This window comes from Rutidosis leptorrhynchoides, chromosome 5 (genome assembly GCF_046630445.1).
Source record: "Rutidosis leptorrhynchoides isolate AG116_Rl617_1_P2 chromosome 5, CSIRO_AGI_Rlap_v1, whole genome shotgun sequence".
In the NCBI taxonomy this organism is placed as follows: Eukaryota; Viridiplantae; Streptophyta; class Magnoliopsida; order Asterales; family Asteraceae; genus Rutidosis; species Rutidosis leptorrhynchoides.
In genome coordinates, this window is record NC_092337.1 from 373340647 (window position 1) to 373357890 (window position 17244).

A 17244-nucleotide genomic window follows, 5' to 3' on the forward strand; every position below is an offset into this window, starting at 1 on the left:
TGATTGTAGATTGGTCTTGGCGGTTGATAATTATTCTGATAATTATTTCCAGGCCTTTGGTTTATGTATGAAACATTCTCTCTTTGTTCCATTGTTAGTTCAATACTGAGACAATCTTTTGTTAAATGTGGTCCTCCACACTGCTCACAACTAATTCGTATTGAGTGAATATCTTTAGTCATCTTTTCCATTTGTCTCTCGACAACATCTATCTTTGCGGAAATGGAATCTAAGTCATGGCTAGAATCGGCTCTAGCTGCTTTAGATGATCTAACGATATCTTTTTCTTGATGCCACTCATGTGAGTGGGAAGCAGTGTTATCAATAATTTTGTAAGCGTCAGTTGCGGTTTTCTTCATAATGGAACCACCAGCTACTATATCTATGTCTTTTCTTGTAGTGATGTCGCATCCTTGGTAGAATATTTGTACTATTTGACAAGTGTCTAAACCATGTTGCGGACATCCTCTCAATAACTTTCCAAATCTTGTCCATGCTTCATATAAAGTTTCATTTGGCTTTTGTGTGAACGTAACTATTTCTCCTTGAAGTCTCACGGCTTTAGATGCCGGAAAGAATTGTTTAAGAAAATTTTTAACTAAAACGTCCCATGTATCAATCGCCCCTTCAGGTAATGATTCTAACCAATCTTTGGCTTCTCCCTTTAAAGTCCAGGGAAATAACATGAGATATATCTTTTCATCCTCAACTTCTCGGATTTTAAATAAAGTACAGATCTTATTAAATGTACGAAGATGTTCGTTTGGATCTTCCTTCGGTGCACTACTAAATTGGCATTGATTAGTTACCATGTGTAGGATTTGACCTTTGATTTCATAATCTGGCGTATTAATGTCAGGTTGAGTAATTGCGTGACCTTGGCCAGTGCGTTTAGCTCGCATTCGGTCTTCCATACTTAGAGGTTCCAGATTCTCCATGATTGAATTTGTTGAATCTGAATCACTAGAGGATTCTGATTTAATGGGTTGTTCTTCGACAATTTCTGTTTGAATGATTGGTGGTTCCGGAGGAAAGATTAATGGTTCAGGATCTCTGAATTGTCCCTGAATATCCTCCGGATTCTCAATTGTGAGGTAGGGTTCAAAAAATGGATTATCGGAAATTTGAATTGGAGTACTTGGTTGACTGGATGACGATTCTAAAGAAAAATCAACAGCGACAATATTGGCTAGATGTCTTGATCGAGTTACAGGTGGTGAACGTTTTGCTCGGTGCATTCACTGAATATCCTATTAGTTATAAAAGATAAAAATTATTTAAGTTATCAAATTAATAGACTTTTCTGCTTTTGCCCACGTTTTGAATAACCAATAGATGCAGCAGGGAGCCAGGACCCTTTAAATCGGAAGCCCACAACTCAGCCACTAACAAATCCAACTATTACTACGAAGCAGAAAATTTGGATGTCTATCAATTTAACCACTTAAAATAATTTTTTGTTGAAATTTAAAGAGATTTTAGAGAAGAAATAGAACATTCTATGTCCTAAAAACTAGAGTGCGAAAAATAAGAAAGAAAAAGAGCGCGTCGAAAAAACGTTGAAAAATAAATGGTCGAAAAATAAAAATAAGAAAGTAGCGCATCGAAACTAAAAAGTCTAAAAACTAAAAATTAAAAGTTGCGTCTAAAGATATTAAAGCTTAAAAGAAATTCTATATCCTAAAACGGCAATAACTTAAAAAAGTACTAAAATATAAAAACGGCGTCGCAAAATTCTAAAGCACCTAAATCTCAGTCTAAAGAAAAAGTACTTAAGGGATTTTATGGCAAAGCCTAAAAATCTAGAAATAAAAATAATTATGGCAAAAACTATATCTTAAAACTAAATACGAGCGAAAAATACAAAAAAAAAATACGCTAAAACAAATAAAAAGAAACAAAATATAAAAATAAACTTAAAGTTGTAAAAAGTACAATTTTTATAAAAATATTATTTTTATATTATTTATTTTATAAAACTATTACTTTTATATATTTATGAAACTAATTAAACTAAAAATACAAATTAAATAAAAACTAAAACAAATTATTATTAAATATAACCCTAATTAGGGTTTAATAATAATAATTATTAATAATTTAAACCCTAAACTGGTCAGCTGAGGTTTCAGACTTGTCAAATCAGGTCATGCGATCGCATGGCCTGACCGTTGTAATACCATGCGGTCTCGTGGTCTGCGAATTCGGGCCAGAACCTGGGCTGCTACAGTACCGGGCCGATTACTTTTATTATTTTTTTTTTCTGTTTTAATTTTCTGTTTTAATATATATATAAAATAGATGGTAAAAATTAAATAAAAACTTAATTTTTAAATAAAATAAAAACTTTATAATTTTATATATATTTAACAAACTATTAAAAATGTATAATTTTTTTTGTTTTTTTTCTTTTTATATTTTTATATTTTCAATATTTAAAACGTATTTTTACTAAAGCGTATTTTTACAAAAGTAAACTAAAATTTTTTTTATATAGCGTTGCGCTTTCGGTGTTTATGTCTTCCCACACTTGGCTTTTATTTTCCTTTCTTTTCCTTTTTATTGTCCTCTATTCCATTTTAAATGAATTCTAACATTTTGGGTTGTTTCTCAATTTATGTCCTTTCCGAGGTAACAATAATTTCGGTGTTAACACCTAGTTTTATCGTTCATAAATATGTATAAACATGATTTTGAGTTCATTTAATTGAAAATTTTGAAAATTTTTACTAGAATTGGGTAGTCAGTATATAAGACTAGGGCTGTTCTTTATTATCAGAGAGCACTAGATTCTAATACAACTACTGCGTTACTAGTATTTTTAATGGTAACCAAGTTTATAAATTTTTTTTTTAAAATCCGAAAGAATTTAACCCCTTCCCACACTTAAGATCTTGCAATGCCCTCATTTGCAAGAAATCAGTAACAATTTAAATTATTGAGGGTGATTAGCGTAGAAAAATGATTAAATTTTATCAAAGTTTCCAAACATATTGGCGTTTGTTTGTTGAATGATAAATGGTGCACATCATTTGTTCATTCCGTCTTGTTGTTACATTACATTTATTTTTCATTTTGTCGTCAAAATTAGTAGCTTTTGCTGAACTTAATGTCAGTCTTTGAAAATGCGATGTTTTACCCTGTTGTATACAATTGATAATATACATACATACAAATATAAGCATGCATGGCAATTTGAAATGGGACTTAAAATCCCACTTTCAAATCAAATATGAAATATTAGTACAACAAATAAAAATATTAAAACATTACAATAAAAGTATCAAAATATAATGTGTTTAAACATAAATAAATAGAAATAATAAAAATATAAAAATCATAGAAATCACCAACAGGAACTATATCAATCTGGATAGGGGTTCCAGTTCATGTTGTCGTCCGGGTTTCATGGTTGGTGATAGGTGTACTGATAGGCCTGGTTAGGGTCATAGAGAGTATATGGTGGTCTCATCTCGGGCTGGTGTAGAGGATAGTAAGCAGGTACGGTCGGTACGTAGTGATCCTGAGGTGACAGCCGGCTCATGATCTGACGCTGATGATAGTCCCATCTATCATGCTGTCGTTGCCTGGAATGCTCGTAATCATTCCGGACTTGCCACTGCTCCATCCGACTAAATCTCTCCCCGTTTGTCATATCTACCTCATCTACACTGTGATGACCCGGAAATTTCCGACCAAATTTAAACTTTAATCTTTATATGTTTCCGACACGATAAGCAAAGTCTGTAATGTTGAGTCTCGAAAACTTTGAAATCTATATTCATGTCATCAATGACCCTTTAACTGATCCGACGATTCACGAACAATTGTGTGTAAATAAAAATGTAAATATATATATATATATGAATATAAATATAAGTGTATATATTAATTAATATAATATCATTTAATCACTTGAATTAAATATGTAGAGTAATATACAAAATAAGTAAAATGTTATCAAAATAAATATATAAATATGCATATGAATTCTGTACACAACTAATGTTGTATGTATGTTGTGATATATATATATATATATATATATATATATATATATATATATATATATATATATATATATATATATATATATATATATATATATAATACTAAATATTTAAAAATGTTAATTATATAATATAAGTATCACATAATTAATGAAATGTAATATTTACATAATAGATTTAAGTACAAGTTAAAATTACTATATTAGTATTAGCAATAATACTAGTGTTAGTAATATTATTAAAATTATAATATTGAAATTTGATACATGTAACTTGTTGTATCTTAATTATTATTTATATTATTACTAGGTATTATTACCTTTACCATTAAAAATTATTATTTTTATTACCATTAACATTAATAATAATATAATTAATATTTTTATATAAAATTATTATTATCATTACTTTACCATGATTATTAATTCATATTAGTATTATTTTGATATTATTAATAAAAAAATTATTAATATTATTACTATCATGATAATTATCATTAATAACATTAACAGAATTAATATTTCTATTTAATGATATTACAACTCTATCATTACAAATGTATTTATATTTATAAATTATTAATATTATATAAAAATTAATTAATAATGTAAATTTGTTAAGAATCATTAAGAAATTGGATTTGATTGAGAGTCTGTCCAAAAATTGTTATATGTCGATTTCAACACACGGACAAGATCCAAATTTTTGCTACAAATCAGATTTCAAGTTTTGAAATTATCTGATTCAGTTAGGGGTTCCTTTCAAAAAATTTTTTCTGTTTCATCTTGTCTGATTGTGAACTCGTGAACCAACTCCTCAAATAAATTAATCAATTCAGTTGAGTTGTACATCATTCAATCTACTACTAGCTTTATTAATTTAAAACACACTTCACAGCCTTCTATCTAACTCTTGTTTCAAACAACACCACCTTTGTGAACCCAAAACACCCTAATCACCACTCCATCATACGTATTATTTTCTGGTTCTTTCAGGTTCACCGAACACAAACCCAGCTACTACTTATGCGTCGGTTTCTGTTTTGTTTCTCAAGACCATCACCGTAAATCTTCAACCTTGCTACTCCTGCTATCGTATTTAAACATTATTAAACCACCATGTAACCGTTGTACTTTCCCGTTTCAAATCTCTATTTCTCTACATATATACACTTATCTACAATGCATCCTAAAACACAAAACTCACTTCTGTGTATCTATTTTCATCGAGACTCAACCACAACCGTCTGCAACTACCTTCACACTCTCCTTTCATCACTCAACCATCGGTCACAATCACCATCATTTTCGTTTTCTTTAACCAATAAAAACCTTGAAATCTACTTTTATCAAACCCTTTTAAAATGCCACAACCCTTTATCTATGTCTTTTGCTCTCCAACAGACCCAAACAACCCTTGTGTTCGACAACAAACAATATCACCACCACAATAACCACCATCTAACACCCATCAAATTTTTCTATCTTTCTTCTCTCTTTCTTCTTTCTTCTTCTTCATGAAGCCTATCGAAACTCCTATTACTACGGTTACCCTCCTGTTTATTACTACCATATACGATCACCACGAACAACCCAAAATATTACGCTTGTTTTTGCTGCTGCCAACTTACTTCCGTTTCTGTTTTCAAATGAAGATAAGAACCACATATTGGTTTGAGGTGTTGTCAACTTAATTGTATTAAAATACTTATAGATTGTACAAAATGCGTGTGGGACAAACTCAGTTTATGGCCGACCATATTTTTGTATTTGGTGGGAATATAAGATGGTACATGAGGATAAAGGAATCCTATTATTTTAGGTTGAGTAACATGCAAACAGATGGCCACCGTTTTTTTATTTTTATTTTTTATTTTTTTTTTATTTTCTTTGAAACGTTTCATAATATTGGAGAAACCGAATTCCTCATTTCCTGTTTGGGCCACGCAGTTCACTTCTCTGTTGGGCCGTGATCTTTTAAACTAGGATCATGTTTTTCACTTGGGCCGAGAGTTATTTAGTTGTTGGGCCAAACTGAAAATTTAAGGGTTAAATATTAATAGTTTCAATATTACTTCGAATAATGGGCAGTAGCTCAGATGGTAAAAGGGAGTGTGTAACAAGCGGGAGGTCACGGGTTCGAATCCCGGCAGGAACATTCTTTTTGCTGTTTTTCTAAAGGTAGTCTCTTTATTTACCTTATTATTATTATTATTATTATTATTATTATTATTATTATTATTATTATTATTATTATTATTACTACTACTACTATTACTACTATTATTATTATTATTATTATTATTATTATTATTATTATTATTATTATTATTATTATTATTATTATTATTATTGTTGTTGTTGTTGTTGTTGTTATGAAGTATTAGTATTATTATATTTGTTATCATTATTATTATTTATAACATCACTAGTATTCGTATAATTAAAAGTTGTCACTTTCATTTTGTTATTAGTATTATCAATATATTATGATTTCGATTACGATATTGGAAATAATTAACATTAGGATGTATTAAGATGTATATGCTTACAGTTAAGATAATTAAGATATAATTAGGAATATACAAAGGTGTTATAATTAGATTACCACAGTAATTATAAAACCTAATGATTTAAAATTATAATGTAATTCATGATTCGAACGAAAAATTATTATTATTAATATTTTATCATCTTTAGAATTTTCATTAGAATTATTATCAATAAAGCTATTATCATTTGTATATTTATTAAAATTATCATTATTATTATTATCATTTTAATTATTACAAGTATCAGTATTATTATTAAAATGACTATTAAATTATATAAAATCATATCTAATACATATAACCTAACTCTATCATTATATTATTAGTTATTTAAGGTATATAAAATAAGTATATTTAAGTTATCAATGGAACACAAATTTTATGAAAATGACAAATACATCGCTAATAATAATATATTTGTTCGATCACAATTATGTGTAATAATATATATTCAAATGATATAGGTTCGTGAATCCGAGGCCAACCCTATACTTGTTCAATGTCGTTCTATGTATTTTTACTACAAAATACATTAGGTGAGTTCATTTGCTCCCTTTTACTCATTACATTTTTGGGCTGAGAATACATGCACTGTTTTAATAACTGTTTTACAATATTTATATGCGTGAGTTCATTTGCTCCCTTTTACTCTTTATATTTTTGGGACTGAGAATACATGCGTTGTTTTTACAACTGCTTTATTAAATGCTTTTGAAATATATTTTGAACTGCGAATGCATGAAATGGTTTTATAAATGTTTGACGAGATAGACACAAGCAAAACATTCCTCGAATGAATTATTATGCAGACAGAAGTTCTGTGGATTATTGTTGAATTATGTGGACACGATAATTGCCACCATTGATTATGTGGACACGATAATTGCCACCATTGATTATGTGGACATGATAATTGCCACTGTTGAATTATGTAGACATGATAATTGCCACCAATTGATATGAATGTTATGTATTGAGAGAATGATTTTATGCACAGGTTATGTGTATGTTTTTGTGTGTGCAAAAGTTATGTGTACGGTTACTAATATTTATGAAAGATGGTTTCGTACACGAGAAAGGTGTACTGTATTTAAAAGATATCGCATGTACATTACAGGTGGGTATAGGATTCGGGCCCATTTGTACCATGCAACATTTAAATTTTGTGGTCTATCAAAATGATGAATTTTATTGTTTTAAGATAAACCTATGAACTCACCAACCTTTTGGTTAACACTTGAAAGCATGTTTATTCTCGGGTATGAAAGAAATCTTCCGCTATGCATTTGCTCATTTTAAGGACATTACTTGGAGTCGGTCATCGCTCTGGGATCAAATGTTGATGACTTAGTCCAGATGGATTAGGACGGGTCTTCACAGTTGGTATCAGAGTGGTGGTCTTAGCAAACCAGGTCTTGCATTAGTAAGTCTAACTGATAGTCGTTAGGATGCATTAGTGAGTCTAGATTTCGACCGTGTCTGCATGTCAAAAGTTTTGCTTATCATTTAGTGTCAAAAATTAATTGCTTATCGTCCTTAAAGTCTAGACACGTCTTACTGCCTCTATTGCATAGACAGTGTATAGATAAATTCATATCTTAGCGTATCTGTTATTGTTACCCTTGCCTGACAGCTCCCGTAGATTCCTCCGTAGCTTATGGGATTTTAGTATTATATATGCATATGTAAATTATGTATTGCAGGGTACTAATCTACATCCTATAATCTATTTCTTAGCGAAAATCCTTCATCTGATTGTACGAGATGAATCCCTCAACCAGTTCGAGTTCCTCAGATTTCTATAGCTATTCCGATAGTTATTCCGACAGCTATTCCGATATGGAGTTTCACCTAAGCTCCGAAAGCAGTGACACCAGAATGAATCAACCAATCATCCATCCCCAATTTATCTGATGGGTTCGTAGTTGACTTAACCGATGGCGACGAGAAGAAGGCGATCCTTTCCACTCACCAACCTGCACTCTTGATGAAGAACCTGAAGCACTTACCGGCGAACCTGTTCGTAACACTCTTTTCTCTCTCATTTCCAGAGTATCTCGCCACGACTATATCACAAGTTAGATTCAAAACCTTATTCATTCGCTCGTTCATACCGACAATCATCCCGGAGTAATAAAGTCAATGAGTTTCGCGCCCGAGTTGTAGCCTTGGGAAATATGGTGCAAAATGTACTAGCTTCAGCAACATCAATAGCATCAACTGTACCACCAGCAACAACACAAACCACAACAAGACACGCCTCAACATCACAATCGGTACCCCGAGTATAATCATCGTTCTACATGACGTTCTACATCATTTATCTTCGTTCATCATGACGAATATGTAATCTCTAATGTTTTAGAGATTATATATTCTTGTTCTAACGTAAATCAAAAGAGTTTAATATCATATTGACTCATTAAATCCATGAATACATCTGAAGAAAATATATATGTATATATGTTTTCATAAAGATTGTAATTAAAAATTCTCTTGTACAAACTGTTAATGGTTAAAATATTTTTAACAGGTAGGTAATACCCGAGGAATATTTAAATTTCACATTAATAAGTTACATTGTACGTTCTTCGAATCTGTTTCAACAAGTCATATACTATCCTACTTACATCCACCGATATACGTATCCGTTCACCCAAGAATAACTATTTTCATTCAAATTCAATTTCATATTAGGATTTTGACATATCAGAATTCAACAAGTGGCATAATGAAGAAAAAAATGGACACAATAAAAATTGATTAGAAACAGACTAATTAACAATATGAAATTTTGTTAAGAATCCACGCTAACAAAATCCTAGCTAACTGTTCCTAGCTAACTGTTGATTTCCGTATTACATTTTAATTATAGCAATTTATTTTATCTCAATTTAATTCTCGCAATTTTATTTATTGTTATTTAATTTCTGTTATTTACTTTATGCACTTTATTTATCGTTATTTAATTTCTGTTATTTATTTTACGCACTTTAAATATCGGGACACGTATACAAGGTTTTGACATATCATATCGACGCATCTATATATATTATTTGGAATCACCATAGACACTCTATATGCAGTAATGATCGAGTTCTCTATACAGGGTTGAGGTTGATTCTATAATAATATATATACTTTGAGTTGTGATCGAGTCTGAGACATGTACACGAGTCATGATACATATTAATTAATTCGAATATTATATATTAAACTGTATATGAATTATTGGACTGTCAATGTGGACTATCGACTGTGGACTAATATTATTGGACAATTAAAATGAATAAAAATATTGATTATAACATATGAAACTAAACATTTCTTCAAGTTTGCCACTTGATTTCATCTTAAACCTCATTTGTATCTTGACGATTACAATATGCGTTCAAACCTTTCATAATCCTTGAAAACACCTCAATCGAGAGGAGGAACCAACCGCACTTCATCTACGGAATAAAAGATCGATGCATATTGTTATGCACCTGAAAACTCTCGAAAACTGAGTAAACGTTTAATGCGTAGCTGTGCTAATTCCTTTAGCGTTATTATTACCCAAAATAACTTTGCAATTCCTTTTCAAAGTAGCCAATTTTGTCACAGCTCCAGCAAGACAACTTTGACTTTTTGTACGAAACAACCTTATTATAATGTTAATATATACGCGTGCTCTTTTATTGTTACCGGAGAACCTTTTATATTCCATCATATTACCAGCAGACGTACCAGTAACCTCGTTGCTCCTTGGTTTAAATCTCTCCGACAAATCACTATATATATCTATTGAAGTCTCATCATGTACTCATCCACATCTTGTAACGAGAACTGACATACCAATTACCGGGAATCAGCAATCAGTACTTTGAAAACTCACAGCATATCTACATCAACAGTTATATGTATAACATTCATCTCTTAGAATTATGATCTTTCATCAGAAATCCTGAAAAGCACTCAGTCTACATATCAATACTCTGAATATTGAAAAAGCTGAATGAAGCAGCAGAAACAGTAGACAACCGTAAATGACCTTAACCATAAGAAGTTTGATGATAAAGAATGGAGTGTTAGGAACGCTTGATAGAAAATTTAGTACCGAAAAGCGGATTATGCGAAACTATGAAAGAAGCCGTGGACAAATCACAAAGAATAAGTTTGACTTCAAAGAATCTAAATGATTCAATGTCTGATAAAATCTTTAACGAATACTTTACTCCTTAACCACTCTAAATCATCGTGAATGAATTTTCATCACAATTTGATTCTGAAATCCTAAGATATCATTGTACCCTTCTTTATTAATATCCTCAATATTTCTGAAGATATCTTCATAAATATTCTCGTTCGATATTAATTACCTCTCTGTGCTATCCGTATTATATCATAAAAGGAAACTGTTTTAGTTTCTATATTCTGCGAACCTTCGAATTTGAAATATGAATGTTTTTGAAGTAGTGTTGGGAACTGATGCAGGAGTTAGTATAATATAATGACACTTGATCAACGTGATTATATTACATTAGGTCATGTTGAGTTCTAACGAAACGTGATGATTCACAGACCCTAACGTCATCATGTGCCATGTTACACGACTCTTACATTCTACCCAATCTCTAAACATATTAACAACATATCTTCTTGATAGTTCTATCTTTCCGGATATTCTGGTAAATTACCAAATCAAGATCGTGCCATTACGATTTTCTTCTTAGAACATTAACTATGTTCATTTCAAAATCCATACCTATAAATTCTGGCCATTACTCGTAGTACTTAGAGTCGAGAAGAGAATAAAAAGGCAAAGAGCTCCGAATTATAAAAGAAAATATAAAGCTCGACAACAACACATAAATACAAACCATGCATATCAATACGTATTGCCACGTAAAGGCACGGGACAATTAAAATTACTATAACCCCAAGGTAATAGTAAAAATAAATAAAATCCTCCGGGAGTAGATGAAAAAGAAGAATGAAAGATATGAAAGTTATGAGTATATTAAGAATCAGTATTGGATGGAGCATATTGACGAATGTTTTAAAAATATGAATTGGAGGAGAAAGAATAGAAGGTATGAGATATGGAAATAAGGGAACGATGGGGGTGGATTTATAGTAAAATATCCGACATAACAATCAAAACAGATTATCGCATTAAATCAAAGGAGATCTTGATTTTCTTAATCGTCGAAGAACCAAATCTTATTATGAAGATTTTCTTTAAATCCCTTAAGTTTCGGAAACCAATCATAATTACGTCATCGGTTAAAACGAATATACGTTACTCATTTCACTCTATTGCGATAGCTTCATTTATACTCTTCGCGTAATCAAATTCTGTTATCTATATTACTCAATGATAATAAAACTCTATTTATCAACTCACATTCTTCATGAAAACATTCTTATAGTTAGCCATGACGACCTCGATCAAATTTCGGGACGAAATTTCTTTTAACGGGTAGGTACTGTGATGACCCGGAAATTTCCGACCAAATTTAAACTTTAATCTTTATATGTTTCCGACACGATAAGCAAAGTCTGTAATGTTGAGTCTCGAAAACTTTGAAATCTATATTCATGTCATCAATGACCCTTTGACTGATCCGACGATTCACGAACAATTGTGTGTAAATAAAAATGTAATTAAATATATATATGAATATAAATATAAGTGTATATATTAATTAATATAATATCATTTAATCACTTGAATTAAATATGTAGAGTAATATACAAAATAAGTAAAATGTTATCAAAATAAATATATAAATATGCATATGAATTCTGTACACAACTAATGTTGTATGTATGTTGTGATATATATATATATATATATATATATATATATATATATATATATATATATATATATATATATATATATATATATATATACTAAATATTTAAAAATGTTAATTATATAATATAAGTATCACATAATTAATGAAATGTAATATTTACATAATAGATTTAAGTACAAGTTAAAATTAATATATTAGTATTAGCAATAATACTAGTGTTAGTAATATTATTAAAATTATAATATTGAACTTTGATACATGTAACTTGTTGTATCTTAATTATTATTTGTATTATTACTAGGTATTATTACCTTTACCATTAAAAATTATTATTTTTATTACCATTAACATTAATAATAATATAATTAATATTTTTATATAAAATTATTATTATCATTACTTTACCATGATTATTAATTCATATTAGTATTATTTTGATATTATTAATAAAAAAATTATTAATATTATTACTATCATGATAATTATCATTAGTAACATTAACAGAATTAATATTTCTATTTAATGATATTACAACTCTATCATTACAAATGTATTTATATTTATAAATTATTAATATTATATAAAAATTAATTAATAATGTAAATTTGTTAAGAATCATTAAGAAATTGGATTTTATTGAGAGTCTGTCCAAAAATTGTTATATGTCGATTTCAACACACAGACAAGATCCAAATTTTTGCTACAAATCAGATTTCAAGTTTTGAAATTATCTGATTCAGTTAGGGGTTCCTTTCAAAAATTTTTTTTCTGTTTCATCTTGTCTGATTGTGAACTCGTGAACCAACTCCTCAAATAAATTAATCAATTCAGTTGAGTTGTACATCATTCAATCTACTACTAGCTTTATTAATTTAAAACACACTTCACAGCCTTCTATCTAACTCTTGTTTCAAACAACACCACCTTTGTGAACCCAAAACACCCTAATCACCACTCCATCATACGTATTATTTTCTGGTTCTTTCAGGTTCACCGAACACAAACCCAGCTACTACTTATGCGTCGGTTTCTGTTTTGTTTCTCAAGACCATCACCGTAAATCTTCAACCTTGCTACTCCTGCTATCGTATTTAAACATTATTAAACCACCATGTAACCGTTGTACTTTCCCGTTTCAAATCTCTATTTCTCTACATATATACACTTATCTACAATGCATCCTAAAACACAAAACTCACTTCTGTGTATCTATTTTCATCGAGACTCAACCACAACCGTCTACAACTACCTTCACACTCTCCTTTCATCACTCAACCATCGGTCACAATCACCATCATTTTCGTTTTCTTCAACCAATAAAAACCTTGAAACCCACTTTTATCAAACCCTTTTAAAATGCCACAACCCTTTATCTATGTCTTTTGCTCTCCAACAGACCCAAAAAACCCTTGTGTTCGACAACAAACAATATCACCACCACAATAACCACCATCTAACACCCATCAAATTTTTCTATCTTTCTTCTCTCTTTCTTCTTTCTTCTTCTTCATGAAGCCTATCGAAACTCCTATTACTACGGTTATCCTCCTGTTTATTACTAGCATATACGATCACCACGAACAACCCAAAATATTACGCTTGTTTCTGCCAACTTACTTCTGTTTCTGTTTTCAAATGAAGATAAGAACCACATATTGGTTTGAGGTGTTGTCAACTTAATTGTATTAAAATACTTATAGATTGTACAAAATGCGTGTGGGACAAACTCAGTTTATGGCCGACCATATTTTTGTATTTGGTGGGAATATAAGATGGTACATGAGGATAAAGGAATCCTATTATTTTAGGTTGAGTAACATGCAAACAGATGGCCACCGTTTTTTTTTGTTTTTTTTTTTATTTTCTTTGAAACGTTTCATAATATTAGAGAAACCGAATTCCTCATTTCCTGTCTGGGCCACGCAGTTCACTTCTCTGTTGGGCCGTGATCTTTTGAACTAGGATCATGTTTTTCATTTGGGCCGAGAGTTATTTAGTTGTTGGGCCAAACTGAAAATTTACGGGTTAAATATTAATAGTTTCAATATTACTTCGAATAATGGGCAGTAGCTCAGATGGTAAAAGGGAGTGCGTAACAAGCGGGAGGTCACGGGTTCGAATCCCGGCAGGAACATTCTTTTTGATGTTTTTCTAAAGGTAGTCTCTTTATTTACCTTATTATTATTATTATTATTATTATTATTATTATTATTATTATTATTATTATTATTATTATTATTATTATTATTATTATTATTATTACTACTATTATTATTACTATTATTATTACTATTATTATTACTATTATTATTATTATTATTATTATTATTATTATTATTATTATTATTATTATTATTATTATTATTATTATTATTATTATTGTTGTTGTTGTTATGAAGTATTAGTATTATTATATTTGTTATCATTATTATTATTTATAACATCACTAGTATTCGTATAATTAAAAGTTATCACTTTCATTTTGTTATTAGTATTATCAATATATTATGATTTCGATTACGATATTGGAAATGATTAACATTAGGATGTATTAAGATGTATATGCTTACAGTTAAGATAATTAAGATATAATTAGGAATATACAAAGGTGGTATAATTAGATTACCACAGTAATTATAAAACCTAATGATTTAAAATTATAATGTAATTCATGATTCGAACGAAAAATTATTATTATTAATATTTTATCATCTTTAGAATTTTCATTAGAATTATTATCAATAAAGCTATTATTATTTGTATATTTATTAAAATTATCATTATTATTATTCTCATTTTAATTATTACAAGTATCGGTATTATTATTAAAATGACTATTAAATTATATAAAATCATATCTAATACATATAACCTAACTCTATCATTATATTATTAGTTATTTAAGGTATATAAAATAAGTATATTTAAGTTATCAATGGAACACAAATTTTATGAAAATGACAAATACATCGCTAATAATAATATATTTGTTCGATCACAATTATGTGTAATAATATATATTCAAATGATATAGGTTCATGAATCCGAGGCCAACCCTATACTTGCTCAATGTCGTTCTATGTATTTTTACTACAAAATACATTAGGTGAGTTCATTTGCTCCCTTTTACTCATTACATTTTTGGGCTGAGAATACATGCACTGTTTTAATAACTGTTTTACAATATTTATATGCGTGAGTTCATTTGCTCCCTTTTACTCTTTATATTTTTGGGACTGAGAATACATGCGCTGTTTTTACAACTGCTTTATTAAATGCTTTTGAAATATATTTTGAACTGCGAATGCATGAAATGGTTTTATAAATGTTTGACGAGATAGACACAAGCAAAACATTCCTCGAATGAATTATTATGCAGACAGAAGTTCTGTAGATTATTGTTGAATTATGTGGACATGATAATTGCCACCATTGATTATGTGAACACGATAATTGCCACCATTGATTATGTGGACATGATAATTGCCACTGTTGAATTATGTGGACATAATAATTGCCACCAATTGATATGAATGTTATGTATCGAGAGAATGATTTTATGCACAGGTTATGTGTATGTTTTTTTTGTGCAAGAGTTATGTGTACGGTTACTAAGATTTATGAAAGATGGTTTCGTACACGAGAAAGGTGTACTGTATTTAAAAGATATCGCATGTACATTACAGGTGGGTATAGCATTCGGGCCCATTTGTACCATGCAGCATTTAAATTTTGTGGTCTATCAAAATGATGAATTTTATTGTTTTAAGATAAACCTATGAACTCACCAACCTTTTGATTGACACTTGAAAGCATGTTTATTCTCAGGTATGAAAGAAATCTTCCGCTATGCATTTGCTCATTTTAAGGACATTACTTGGAGTCGATCATCGCTCTGGGATCAAATGTTGATGACTTAGTCCAGATGGATTAGGACGGGTCTTCACATACACGCTGGTAGACGTCAGTCATAGCCTCCCTAATGACATCCCTAAAGTCATCCGCTTCCTCCATTTCCTCATCTGAACCTCTCTCTACCTGAGGATGACTACCAACATAGGGTATTGCCTGATTGCGTCTACTTTTCAATACCTTAGCACCCTGATAGACCCTCAATCCTAAAGGCTCAACCTGTTCCATACATACCATAAGTGGACCTCCTTGATCCCTATCTACACCCAAATACTCTCCAATGAGAGTAACAAAAATACCTCCTCCTATTATTCCCCCTTCCTGTATTCCTTCTACCATCTTAGACAAATAAAAACCAACACAGTAAGGGATATTAACAAAGCCTCTTGGGTCTCGAATACACTTTAGGTAAAATAAATCATGTAAGGTCATTTTCTCCTTATTGTGACCTCTCTGTGTAATCGAGTTAGCCAAAAATCTATGAATTATATGAAGCTCAGCTTTGTTAATATGTAAGTGGGAGTGTTTTCCTCCCAGCGTAAAAACATTATAATCTGACATACGCCTCCAGACGGCGTTCGCGTCAAAATTCCTATCTACCCTTTCACCACGATAAATCAAATTCATACAATTGGGTAGTAGTAATTCACTAGGAGTATATATCTGCAAAGCCCTGGCCATGTCCAGTATGGACATCCTGTACATCCTACGGCCAAGTATAAATCTTAGAAAACTTCTATCATCTAATCTATCTACATCCGCATTTAACGCTATAGTACTCATAAGCTCAATGCACCATTCCTTATATACAGGTCTACGAATGGTGAATAAACGTTCCCAATCATGAAAAGAAGAATTGCCATACCTTTGGATCAGATGTTCCCTAAGTTGGACCCTTTCCAAAGGCTCCCAATCGATTACCCTCGGCACTTCTACATTTTTCGATATCAGTTTGAATTTGTTA

General features: G+C 30.3%; 1 non-coding gene across 1 annotated transcript; it reads left to right on the forward strand.

Moving 5' to 3' along the window:
- The first annotated feature begins 447 nt into the window (after positions 1–447).
- On the forward strand, positions 448–554 carry LOC139850772 (small nucleolar RNA R71). The gene has a single exon (XR_011760153.1). It is a non-coding gene; the product is annotated as a small nucleolar RNA R71 (small nucleolar RNA).
- Positions 555–17244: the final 16690 nt, after the last annotated feature.